This window comes from Manis javanica, chromosome 8 (assembly GCF_040802235.1).
Source record: "Manis javanica isolate MJ-LG chromosome 8, MJ_LKY, whole genome shotgun sequence".
NCBI classification, from domain to species: domain Eukaryota; kingdom Metazoa; phylum Chordata; class Mammalia; order Pholidota; family Manidae; genus Manis; species Manis javanica.
In genome coordinates, this window is record NC_133163.1 from 37,137,542 (window position 1) to 37,151,407 (window position 13,866).

Below are 13,866 nucleotides of genomic sequence, written 5' to 3' on the forward strand. Positions count from 1 at the left end.
ACTTGGAATTGCTGGTCTGAGTGTTGGGAAGCTGCTGGGAATATTGAGAATGGGAATTATTTGCAGCTCAATGCACCCCAGTGGGAACAGAGGTAAAGTAACTTGGACCTGAAGGTACAATCTGAAAAGACCAGGGAGCTCTGACAGTGGGGTTTGCCTTTGAGCCATTGAATGGTCATTATACCCAGTTAGTCTTCAAGGAACTCATCAGATCAACTACCTGTTGCTGCATTTTTTAATTCTAAATAAGTGAAACTCAGTATACATATATACATATGTGTGAATATACATATGATATTGAAACAGTACCTATTTTTCCTATTTTACTAAGAATTAAAATATTTAAATCAGGGTAAACTTGTATTTATTTTATCACATGCTTTGCAGCCTCTGTTGAGATGATATGTGTTTTTCCTTCTTTGATCTCTTAATATGAAAAATGATATGAACAGGTTTCTTGTTACTGAATCATCCTTGCATTCCTGGAGTAAACCCTATGTGACCATGGAATATTGTTTGTTTAATATGGTGGTAGATTCAATTTGCTAATATTTTATATATCATTTTTACATCAGTATTCATAGGAGAAATAATAAATCTTTGTGGTGCTCTCTTGTTCTGGTTTTTGTATTGACGTCTTTGTAATAGAATTGGGGTGTTCTTCTCTGGGATTGTTTACATAGCATCAGAATGTTCTTTCCTTGAACATTTAAAATAATTTGGTTTTTATGTTAACACAACCTCCTTGCCTTTAATTATTTTTCATATGACTTGCTATTTTTTTGTCCACAGGCTTAAATAATTATTAGATGGTTGTAGTTATAATGTTTATTTATGTATAATTTTTCATTCTGGTTTTCCCCCCTGACCTTATTGCAAATGCTTTTCCACATTCTACAATCTTTATAATAATCTTAGTTGGTAAATACTATTCCACTCTGTGGCTGGATGGACTATAATTTAATACTTTCCTGTCCTTGTCTGATTAGGGTATTTCCTGTTGCTATTTTTGTAAAATAATGCTGCAATAAGTGCATTTGTCATAGGTTATATTCTCATTAATTTTTTTTATCTCTAGGATAAATTCTCAGGAATGGGAGGGCAGAAAACATTCTATGACTTTTGGACCTGTGGGAAAATTCTCTTCCAAAAGGTGTGTACCAATTTAGGTCTCTAGAATTTGGGTATGCTGTTTGGACAATATCCTTGTCAATGCTGGGTGTTACTTAGATGTATATTTTTCTGTTATTAGCTACAAAATGGCACCAGAACATCCAGTCTCCAGTCTTAGGGGTAGGAGAGTGAGGAGAGCCCTTTCCATTACATGCTGACCATCCCACTGATACAGAGCTGATTCAGTTGCTTTCATTTCCCAGGACTGGTGGGCGTTAGTCCTGAGCTTCGTCGGGCCCCCTGCCCCTGCAATTTGCATTGTACTAACTGAAGCCAAAGCCCAGAACTCAGACTTTGTCACCTTTCTGGTTTTTTTGGTTTGCTTTTTCGTTAATATTGATTGAGTTCTTACCACATACCAAACACGAGGTCTTACCTGCATTTGCTCAGGACCCAGTGGTCGGAGAACATGAGGACTTCTATAAGCAGATAGAGCGGGAACCTGCCCCTATGCCTTCTTCTCCAAGAAACATGCCTTCCATCTCTACTTTCTCTCAAACTCTGCCATTTAGAGGCTATAAATGTAATTCACTATCTTCTGCATAGGCTGGAAGCTGGCTCAGGGAAGGGAGAAAAATCTTGGCTCTTTGGCACTAAACTTGTGGTTCTTCCCTAGTTAATCTGTATACAACGAAACACCACTTGCTACTTTAGCAGAGAAGACCTCTTACTTTTGTGAAATCAAAGTGCTTTGTAACCATGACAAATTTCCAGTGTCAGTAAACTGTCCCCAGGGAGAGGTTTTGATTACAAAAGCCTCACATAGAATAACACACATGCTTACTTTTTCCTGATCTGGAATTGTTGCATAGGTGGTGTCTCCGGGAGGGAGCCTGATCTCACTCTGCCTGCCAGGGGCTCAGAGAAGGATCACCTGGAGAAGAGAAGCCAATCAAGACCATTTCTATGGTTTTTAAATTTAGTTTTAGACGTGAGCTTAGCAATCCAGAAAAATTAATTACCCCTGTTTTCATGGTGATGAAAGGAAGCAAATTAGGTAGAGTCTAGAAGCCAGATTTCTGCTCTTAAGTGAGTAAAGAGAATGAGGTAACAGAGAGAAGAGGAGTGCTTTTGATTAAAATTCATCATGAGTGACACGCTAAAGCCTGGCGCTTCACTGAATTTGAAGCACATCAGGTTTGCTGTGTTTCATGGATGTGAGTATACATTAAGAAACATTTACTGAACATGTAGAACATTCTTAGTTGTGTACTTGATCCTGATGATACTAAATTAAATAAGATTTTGTCCCTATGTTAATATTGATTGTGTATAATGCAGGGAAAAAATATGGACATAAAAATGATAGATGTTAGTCAAGGTGCATGGGAACCCTGAGGAGATAAACACTTTGGTCCAAATGAGCTGAGTACTAAGCTATGAGGCTCCTTGTTTGAGTTCTTGCCCCTCTTCTTTACTTCACCTCTTTCCAGGGAGATCTCTTTCATTGCCAAGAGCTTCTACCACGACTGTGTGCAAATGATTCAACTGTTCTCTCTTGCCCTGGTCTTTGGAAGGCAGACCTATCTGTCCACCTGCGAGTACACATCTCTACTCAAATGTCTCGCAGTTATTTAAAGTCAACACAAAGTGAACTCATCTGCCCTCAAACCAATTCCCACACAGTCCTGCTGGCCAATAGTACCACCATCCAGCGAGTCATCAAAGACAGAAACTTGGGCCATCTGGACACCTCCCCTCCTTCACCGTTTATGGCTAGATCCCACTGAGTCAGCCTCCCAAAAAGATTTCAATTGCTCTCTCTTCTCCTTTATCCACACTTCCATTGTCTTAATCCACAGGGTCTGGTCACAGTCTCCTTTCTCCAGTCTCACACTCCCTCCCCTGCCACACACACTCTTCAGTTCTCTGGGTCAGAGGGATCTAGCTGAAACTCACATCTGACCACATCACTCGGCTGAATAAAATCCTCCAGGGTCTTCTCAGCAGAACCTGGCCCTTGCTCCCTTCTGGATGTCCCCTCCATATCCTGTCACTCTTGCCTATGCCCAAATGACTTTTCGTTCTCTGACCATTCTGAGTTCTCTCTCACTTATGAGCTTTTAAAAGCTCTCCCTTCTACCCAAAATGCCCTTTTCCTTTCTCTTAACATGTTCACTCCTAAGTCCTCCACATGGTCAAAGGATGCCTCATCCCAGGAAGCTTTTCTTCCCTCCTCTAGGGTGGTGTAGTGTCCCTCCTAACCCACAGCCCCATGTGCATATCTCTACCATAACCCTTACCACTACTGAAATTATTGACTTATTTTTCAGTGTATTCTTCTAGATTAAGAGCTCCTCATTGGCAATAACTATTAATATATTTTTCATTGTTTTATCCCCTATACCTCAAATGGTGCTCAACAGATGACTGCAAGATGAACACTGTTGAGGAGGCAACTGAAATGCTTACATTCAAAAGATGTGGTAAAGTAGTTAGGATCAAATAAATGACTTTCTAATAAATCTTAAAGAACTGACACAGAACCATTGCTAGTGAACTTTCGGAAGCATGGAGGGTAGCAAGAGAGCCAAGAGATGGGTGGATGTTACCTAAATTTAAAAGATATCAAAAGGAGAACTATTGAAATTAGGTCAGACTGATAGGTGAACAAGTACTTAGGAAGCCAACACTTACTGACAATCAACATGAACTCACCAAAAAGTCATTTCAAACTGTAAATGTTTTGAGAGGTTTATGAAACCACTAGATAAGGAGGATATAGAGCATATTGACTTCATAAAAAAGTCTCAGATATCTTACTTTACCCTTTTTTTCTGGCAAGATGAAGGAGAGGCCCAGCATAGGTGGTAGTTACTAGTGATATTGCTGGGCTCTGTCCAAGGTTCATCTGCTGTTTCCAGTCCTTTCCACTCCTGTCTTGAACTTATTCAGGAAGATGGGGCTATTGATCAGTATTTTTAAAAAAGAGTGGGTTCAAAGAAGGTGTCATATATGTGCACATTGGCCTTGTCCCCTCTTCTGTCCTTGACATTTTGAGGCTATAATAAGGTCCTTGGTGGGACCTTTGCATAGAAAGAAGGAATAGATTATGAAAACTCCTTTCTCCTCTTTATTTTAAAAACATGAAAAGCTTTTAGCAAAGAAACGCATATATTACATGGTTAAAAACTCAAATAGTGCCAAGAGTTGGAGTGAAAACCACTGCTCTACCCCACCCCACCTCCAAGTTCAGCTAGCTTAGAGTGGCCACTTTCAACTCTTTGTAGCTGTTTCTTTTGTAATTTACTTCTCCATTTCCAAGTAATATGCCTATACCTGTATTTCTAGATTTACAAATTGCAGACATTATTTGTTGACTTTGAGTTATGGAAGATGGGGGAGCAGTATAAGCCAGGGCATGGTGGTGTAACAGAGCACGCTTACATGACCAGCCCTCCCCCTGTTCCCTGTCCTTCAGATGCAGCTGCCCTACACCCTTCTGCTCTAGTTTAAGTGTGTCACTCTCTGTGCCTTCTATACATCTGTTATTTCTGCATTTATCTTCAACTCTCTCCTATGTGGGGCCCCTGAGTCTTGGACTTGATATTTTCTTATTCCTTTATTTACTGCCTTGTTTAAATTCTTTGGTAGCTTCCTGAGAAAGGTACATGGGGTGTACACTTTGTGAGATCTTGCACGTCTGAACATTTCTTGATTCTACTTTAATGTTTGGTTGAAAAGTTGTCTGGGTATAGAATTTTCTAGGATGAAAATAATTTTTGTTAGCCTTTTGAAGGTGTTTTTCCATATTATTGTGTAGAGGCTGTGATGAAAACAATATTATGTGTTCCCCAAAGTTCTTTCATCTTCTTGGGCATTCGGGACAACCTCATGCCCCGACCTCATCTGCAGTCAGGCCAAGGCCTCGATGCTGAGCCATGCCGATGGCCTGCACAGTCTCCATAATTTCCCTTCTTCCACAGCAGTCTTACAGGCTACGTCTTAAAGATGGTGATATCACAAGATGGATCCTCTGCCACTGAATGATTGCAGAGCCCTGCTGACTGCTTCTGACTGTGAGTAGTTTTATCATGTTAAGCCATTGAGATCTGGGGGCTGTTGTTAGCTGACCCTTATTAATAAGTAACTCCTATGCCATTCTGATTTTAGTTCTTTCTTTCATGACTTGTTTTCCATGTGATCTCTTTTTCTCCTTGGAAAAGGGATGGGAAGAACACAGCAGGAATATGACACATTCCTGAAGGACGAGGAGGAGTCTGTTGGATGGAAATAGCAGCATAAACTATGGCACGGTGGTGCAATCGGGTGTGCTTGAGGACCAATGAAAAATCTGTACAGGAAGTTACTCATTCATTCATTTGTTCTTCCTTTAAGTATTTAATGAGAGTCTAAAAGCTGTCAGATATAAAACTGGCAGATGGAAAGACAATGGCTCTTTTGGATTAGTGGTAGAAATAGAAATGTAAACAGAAATTTTAAAAAATAATATTTAAATATTGTCAGAGAAATATAACAGTGTTGAAGGGCATGGCTCTGGACACTGTCTAAATTCAAATTCTGGATCCACCACCTTTAATTGTATTACTTTGGTCAAGTTTGTCAACTCCAGTTTCTTCATCTGTAAAATGGAACTGATAATATTATAGCAGTATTTTTATTGTTAGGATTAAAAGAGACAATGAAATGTAAAGTGCTTCATATGTGTTGAGCACAGAGTAAGACTTAAAAAATATTAGCTGTTATTACTAGTAGGCTGATGCTGGGCTGGGAAAGATCTTTTATAAGCTCTGTCAAGGTGTTCAGGCTGTACCCTGTAGACATTAAAGATTATTTCAAGACATAGATAAAGGAGAGATCCATTTGTAGTGCCTTGTCATTTTGCTTCCCTTAAAATACTCAATTTCAAGAAAGCAGCAATTTTCCTAAACTCTTGTAAGCCCATTACATGGCCACCCTCAATTATGTTCTTGGTGCATGTTCACAAATTCTTATTTTATTAAGCTGACACTGTCTTCAGAATTCATCATTATTTACTAGGGTTGATTCCTCAAGGCTAATGTGAGTCAAATGTCTTCCTTTCATAACATTTCTGAGGCTACTTGTGATGTCACTTGCCACTTGGAGACATTTGAATGGAAGTACAGAGTCACAGTTGGAAGATGCTGTCATCCAACCCCCTTGCTCTCCAGATAAAGAAACCAAGGTCCAAAGGGGTGGTGGTGGTGGTTGATTTTCCTACAGCCAACAGTGTTCCTGGTGGTAACTACTAGTGTTTGGGGATGATAAGTAATCATGATCCCCTTTTTGCTGTGAGCTTGGAGCTAATAGAAAAATAAGACAGAAATCTGACAGGAGGGGGTAAAAATATTAGTTTTCTCACTGAATGAAGCAAAAGGACAGAGCACAACTTTACATGTTGTCAAAACTGGCTTTTGCTCTGAACTGAACCAAGTATTTGACAGGCACTGGTGGTTATTTACCCCACAGATAATCTTTGCCCTTCTCCCTCGATAGCAGAGCTGGTCTTCCACTGCAGAGGCTGAAAATGTCAGGTACTCCCATTTCCAGACTCCCTCAAGCAAGGACATGCTTATATGAAGACCAGAAAAATGGGAGACATCTGGGTCCTTGATGACATTGCTGAGTGGTCACATCCACACCAGATCTCCTTCACTCTGGACTTCCTGCTACTTAAACTTAAGTACATTTACACCACTGTCGGTATTTGGACTTGTTACTTGCAGCCCAAACCATCCTAACTGACAAATCTACCTGAAGCCTAAATCTCCAGGATACTGGGTCACCATGTTTATTTCCTAGTCTCATCAATCAGTCCGAGCGAGGCTCAGGACAGGAGTGCGGAGTACGGAGACAGAGGCCTGAAGTGTTCTGTCAGCACTCTCGCCCACTATGGAAAGGTGGGCATGGGAGATAAGCACCTCCTCCACCCGACCAGCCCTGATCATAGCATTGGAAGGAAATGATTACACTGGAGTCAGAGATAAAAAAGTCTTGTAATTTTTTAAAATTGATGAATCAGAGCCAAAATTTTATTTGATGAACATAGTTGAACTGAGTATGTGTGTGTGTGTGTGTGTGTGTGTGTGTGTATGGATTCTGATAGTACTTCTAAATCTTCAGGCTTCTGGCTCACTCTGTTGCTGGCCTCTTCGATACCCAAGGCAGTTCAGAAAATAGGGCATTAACAACAGTGTTAGGCATGCCTGAGATAGGCATCTTGTTTCCAGAGTCCTGGACATGAACAGTGCAAAAAGGATGAATCCAGTGACTACATCTTTGAGGCATGGTAATTTCATTAAGAAGTTTCCTTCTTTACTTTGCCCCTGAGGGGAGAAGATTATTAAAATTATGTCATTGCCCATCAGGCTGTCAGAAAAACCTAAACTCCTTTTTCCCAAAGAGAGCAACAGAAGAGCAGAAGTGATGGAAGCAAATAGCTGGATGCCCATCAAGTCTAATTTCCATACTCTTCACATTTCTTTGATGAGCTATATCAAGCTGCAAAGAGGGGAACTGATTTTTCCCCTCCAAGTAATTGAGTTTAGTCATAAAACCCAACCAAACAGGACAAGATGCTAAGGAGCATTAAGAAGCAGATGCCTGCCTGCTCTCACGGAGGAATCTGTTCAAACCGACGAGGGTGGAAGCCATCAGGATTAGTGTCCTGTTATGGGAAGTGGGCGCTTCCTGGCCTGATGCTTTCAGGGCTGCTTGTGGCCTGGGTAAACGCACTCCCCCAGGAGGGGGTCCCCCACTGCACTGACTCAGAGCTCATGGCGTTTGATGATGGCGCCTGCACTGGCCCACTGAGTTCTCAATTAGTTTTGTGAAGGCAAGTCTTGTTGGACTTATTTGCTACTCTGGAAATATTTATCAAACTAATGGGGAATGACAAAGTTTTGAGTTTGGGAGAAATGAGAATAAGTAATATATTTGGTGTTCTCTACACTCAGTCATTTACTCACTTACCTATGTGTTTGTTGCCTGGTGTGCAACCCCAGGGGTGTAAGGGCGAACAGGAGAATCACTGGCAGCTACTAGGGCTGACAATCTAGTTCTGGTGCAGGTGAGAGGAGATGAGATGGGGAGGCGTGAGGCTGGTGAAGCACACGACTGGGTGCCCATATCAGGGAAGACTTCCCGAAGGAAACTTGCAGCTAAGCCAGGTCCCAAAGGGTGAGTAGGGGCTGAAGCAGGGCTTGGGGAGAAGAAAGGGCAAGTGCAAAGCCTAGATGTGCAAGAGAGTGGCGCTTGGATCAAGCTGCGAGTCCTGAGCTTGGAGCAACAGTGGGGATGGGCAGGAGAAGGCGCAGAGAGGCTCGAGAGAGTGCTTCCTTGGGAGTTTGTATTTTATCTTGGGTTTGTTGGGAACATAAAGAGTTTCAACCAGAATGTACAAATCATAGTAAGACTGACATTTACAAAAGTTCTTTTCAGCTACAGTGACCAGAGAGGAAGGAATCGGAGGCCTCAGTAAGAAGTATCTTCAAGGGTTTTAAAGAAGGAAACTGAGTTACACACAGTGTTTAGGAGCTAGAACTGATGGAATTGTGTGTTCTTGTGTCGGGGGGTATGAGACAGGAGGTACCTAGAAAGGGGTTTCATTTACAGAAATGGGAAATGGAAATGAAGGGGGTGAGAAAGAGCCTGGAGAGAGAGATAAAGAACTTTGTTCAGGACCTACAGAGCTTGGAGTGTTTCTGTGAGACCCAAACAAAGAGGCCGTGAAGATGATGACGAAACCAATGAATGGTCTTAGATGTTTATATATTTAGGATTCAGGTAATTTCTTTTATCTATCACTTGCTAACTCAAGGATTTAAGTTAGTTCAAGGGTTTGAGATTTCTGCTTTACTCAGCTCTTAAAGTCTCAAACTATTTCTCTAATCCTTGGCTAGCATTTTGCAAAGGTGGGTCCCTGGTGCCAAGAGACACTGGATTCCAGGAGACACCCAGAACCCAGGGGCCACGGCTACAGAGAGAAATAGGTTTTAGGTCAGCCTTAAAGATACTACTGTTCACTGTAACCACAGCTGTTGAGGCTTCAAGATCTTATATTGTGTTTTCCTTCCCCTCAGCCTTGCCTGTCTGGCTTATCCTTTAGGCCGGTGATTTTTTTCAAGCCTAAAGATTTCTCCATCCCCTTTGTTATATTAGTTTCCCTTCTCTGGACCTCATTGCTATTCTAGCCTTATCATTCACTAAATGTCAAGGCTATCTCTACTTAGGAGAAATTTCTCCCCGTAATTTATTTTGATGCAGGCTCTTCAATGATATTAAGGTAAGAGGCAGTGATTCCATCAGGCAAATGAGCACATTTCCAAAGACTGATACTCTCAAATCACATGATCAGGTTTAGCAGGTCAGAAATCAGGTTCTGGAAAAGTAAGCAATTTGATAAATAAAAAAAAATCATCTGCTTTATGGACTCCTTGCTGCCTTAAGATTTGAGATTTCACATGCATTAGATGCACAAACTCAATGAGGGTTCAGCTATCTAATGACCCCCTGTTGGTAGGCCAGAGTTTCTCACTGGAACAGCACAACAAAATGGCTAAAGCAGCCAGATAAAGTGGAAATCAGTCAGTCAGAGCTGAATTAGAATCCTAACTCTATCATTGATGAGCTGGAGGGCCATGGTTAATTTGTTTTAATTTCTTTGGACCTCTGTGCTTTTATCAAAAGATTAGATAGTAATACTTCACGGGATTTTTGTTGTTGTGAGAAGTAATAAACATGCCACATGAAAAGGGTCCAGAAGGAGTTCAAATAATTACTCCTTGCTACAATAGTACCACCTATATCTTTAGACCTGTGGTGTTCAGTACAGGAGCACTTGAGGTGTGACTGGTTTGAATTGAGATGTACTGTCAATTATATTATATGTACCAGTACATATAATACAGATTCTAAAGACAGTATAAGGAAAGGATATAAAAAGATTTCATTATTGATGTTTTATATTGGTTACATGTTGAATGTAGATGTTTTGGATAATATCAGGTTAAATATAATCTTATTAGCACTTAACACACTGGGATTAATTATTAAAATTAATTTCATTGCTTTTTTTTCATTCTGTTTTCTTAATATGGCTACCAGAGAATTTAAAATTGCCTATGTGGCTTGAGCTATCTTTCTATTGGTGTCTCTGCTTTGGACGTGGGGCTTACACTGAAGGACTCCTGACATCCGAGGTAGTAAGCGAAGCACTCCTGTGGATCGCTAGAGCGGCCCCCCAGCCGGGGTCCTTGCTCACTTTGCCCACAGGATCTTTCTAAAACAGCGACTTGGCTCCTACTTTATACTGGAATAAACATTGAACTCTTCAGAGTGCCCAGCCCACAGCCCGTCTGCTGCCACCATCCTCGTGCCGTGTCTCTTCTTGAACATACCCTGTGTAACCGTGATGACTCCTTGTAGCTCCCCAGACTCACCACACCCTCTTCCACGTCTTTACTTACTCATTCAACAAACAGTTTTTCATAATTAACTATGAACTAGGAAGTGTTCTAAGCATTTGGCATTTGGGAACTAGCAGCGAACGGGCAAACACTCCGCTCTTAATCCCAGTAGTGGGGTCGATGTGTGGTTTCCTCCGCCTGGAATGAATTCTCCCCCGGCTCACTGGAGTCGCCTGTCTAGGAAGTCTTTTCTGACAACACCCCACAATTTAAGCTCTTGCAGCACTCTATCTCCATTTTTATTATTAACAGTTATCTCATTTAACATTATGTTTATGTATTTTTTAAAGCTGTCAGTTGTTTCAATATGTTCCTTAATAGTAATACTTAAAAATGAACTTTTTTATTACAGAATAATTCTTTTCTTCATTTAAAAAAACTGAGATGTAATTGACATATGACATTGTATTAGTTTGCAGTGTACAGCCTACTGATTTGATACATGTATATTTGTGAAATGATTACCACATTAAGTTTAGTTAGTATCACCTTACATAGTTACAAATTCATTTTCTTGTGGTGAGAACTTTGAAGATCCACTCTCTTAGCGCCTTTCAAATATACAATAGAGTATTGTTACTTGTTGTCAGCATGTTTTACATTACATCCCCTGGATTTATTTATCTTATAACTGGAAGTTTATACATTTTGACCACCTTTGCCTATTTCACCAACCCCCTAAATAAAATGTTGATTTACTTTTTAATCAAATTTATTGTTTTGAGATAATTATAGATTCATATTTTAAGAAATGATACAGAGACATTCATGTACCTTTTATTCATTTTCTCTCAATGCTTTTTATACTTAAAACTGGTACAATATCACAACCAGGATATTGATATTGGTATAATCACTCATCTTATTTAGATTTACCCAGTTTTACTTGCATTCGTGTGTGTGTGTATTTAATTCTGTACAATTTTGTCACATGTTTTGTTCATGTATACACCATGATAATCAGGAAAAAGAACATTTCTGTCATCATAAAACTCCCTCATGTTACCCCTTTATGACCACACCCACTTCCCTCCAACTCCTGAGTTTCTTTGACCCCTGGCAACCACTAATGTGTTCTCTATTTCTATAATTTTGTCGTTACAACAATGTTATATACATCGACTCATACAGAATGTAAGTTCTCCAGATCGGCTCTTTTCATTCAGACTCTTGCAAGTTGCTATGTACTTGTTCTCTTTGATTCTGAGTAGAATACCATTTTGTGTATGTGCTACAGCTTGTTTAGCCATTCAGCTGTTGACGGACACCTAAGTTTGGAGCTGTTACGAATAGAGTGGCTATGAACATTTGTGTACAGGTGTTTGTGTGAACAGAAATGTCCATTTCTCTGGGATAAGTGGCTAAGTGCCACTTCTGGGTTATATGCATGTTGGTTTAATTATCATCCTCACTAGACTATGACTCTTTGAGGACAGCTCCTTAGCTCTATTCATATTTGCATCACGTGTACTTAGCATGCATCTGACATACAATAGTTCCTTAATAAATAAGTGTTCAATTATGTAATGAATATCCCCTCTCCTCCGTTTCCACCCTCCCATCTCCTTGCTCCATCATCAAGCACAGGCATGGCATGCACAGACTCACGAACGCACTCTGGGCCTGTGAACCTGGAATTGTTTTCTGGAACAAAGCCAACAGCTAACAAATGAGGTGCTGTTGCTTCAAAGCTTAACTATCAACAACCTTGGCCTTGTCTGTGCGACTGGAATTACAAATGCAGAATTTGGGGACCCAGTAGCTTTGAGGACTCAGTCCAATGAGAATACAGGATGCACTTGAAATAAAGAATACTTCTTTGTGACTCATTAAGCTCTTCTCTGTTCCTCTCTATTAGGCATGTGTCTGCCATGCCAGCCAAAGCTATGACATTCAAAAGTGGAAGAGTCAGGTGGAAACAAAAACCTTCCACTTCAGCACCTAAACCTTGTGCCCCTTAATCTGAAATAAATCTGTAACAACTGACAGATTCGTCTTTCAGGCAATTGTGGAGAAAGGCTTGACTTGTCCCAGTAAATCAGACACAGGCCTCATTATTTTTAGCCTCGTTAAAAAAGTTACCATAGCAACTGCACCATCATCTAGGGCAAATATTATCTCTTTAAGTCAATAAAATGAAGAGTCCCACAACTACCCAGTGCTTCTAAACGAAGAAATGAGTTTTCAATAAAATTAATTTCTTCCGAGACTTCACCACCCATCTTCATTTGTAACCCCAGAATTTTTTCTCCTTTGTAAATAAGGATTATTAAAAGCAACATATAAATTTATAAAATCCAAGGCTGGCCTTTCTTGTATCTGTTTGCAGAAAATCACTAATTTTATTAATTCCTTGAAACACGTAGCTTCGTTTGTGGCTTTTTGTTCACCCACAGGAGGTAGGATACAAATTAATTTGACCCATGGGCAGAAAATTGTGTATTCTGAGAAGACAATAATAAAAACAAATATTGGAGCATGCACATCTCTTCTCAGCTCTTGAAAGATCATTGTAAATGATGACACCAACAGTCGAGTTACTATGGGCTCTCAGGAACTGGGGACCTGAGTGTGGGCTCAGTACTCATTGGTCGGCTCAGTTTGTTTGACTCTATTTTTGGTCTGAACTGAAATTGTTTAGGAGTATTCATGAAGACTTTGTAATACATTGAATTTCGGAACTATGGTAAAGCTTGGACCCACAAAGTCTGAGATTTGGGCCTTAAAATTTAAATCTAACACTTCTGAATTTTTTCCTGCTGAAAAAAATGTATTGTTACACTCAGTGTCAGATCAAAGCACCACAGGCTGGCTGGGGAGACACAGCTGGTACCACCCACGTCTCCTGATTTCAGAGCGCTGGTAAGGTCTCATAGCCCCTGAAGACTTGTGCTTCCTCTATTCTTAGACTCACATTTCTTTCCACATACAATATTTTTGAGATCAGGATATGCTTAATAATTAATGGTGTTAACAATTATGGCGACATACTTTTTATTGGCAACTTTTTATTTCTTAGGGTAACATGCAATGATGATGGGAAAGAAACAGGAACAATATTTATTGCCTGCACATCATGTATCAAACACTGAGATGAGCATTTTATAGACATTATTGTGTAGAACCCTCATGCAAACACCATGAAGGAGGCATTTGCAGGATGCAGAAAGCTGATTCAGGGGGCAGGTAAGACTTGTCTAAGATCACAAGTTGGCCGGTGTTAGAGTCAAGCTTTGAACACAAA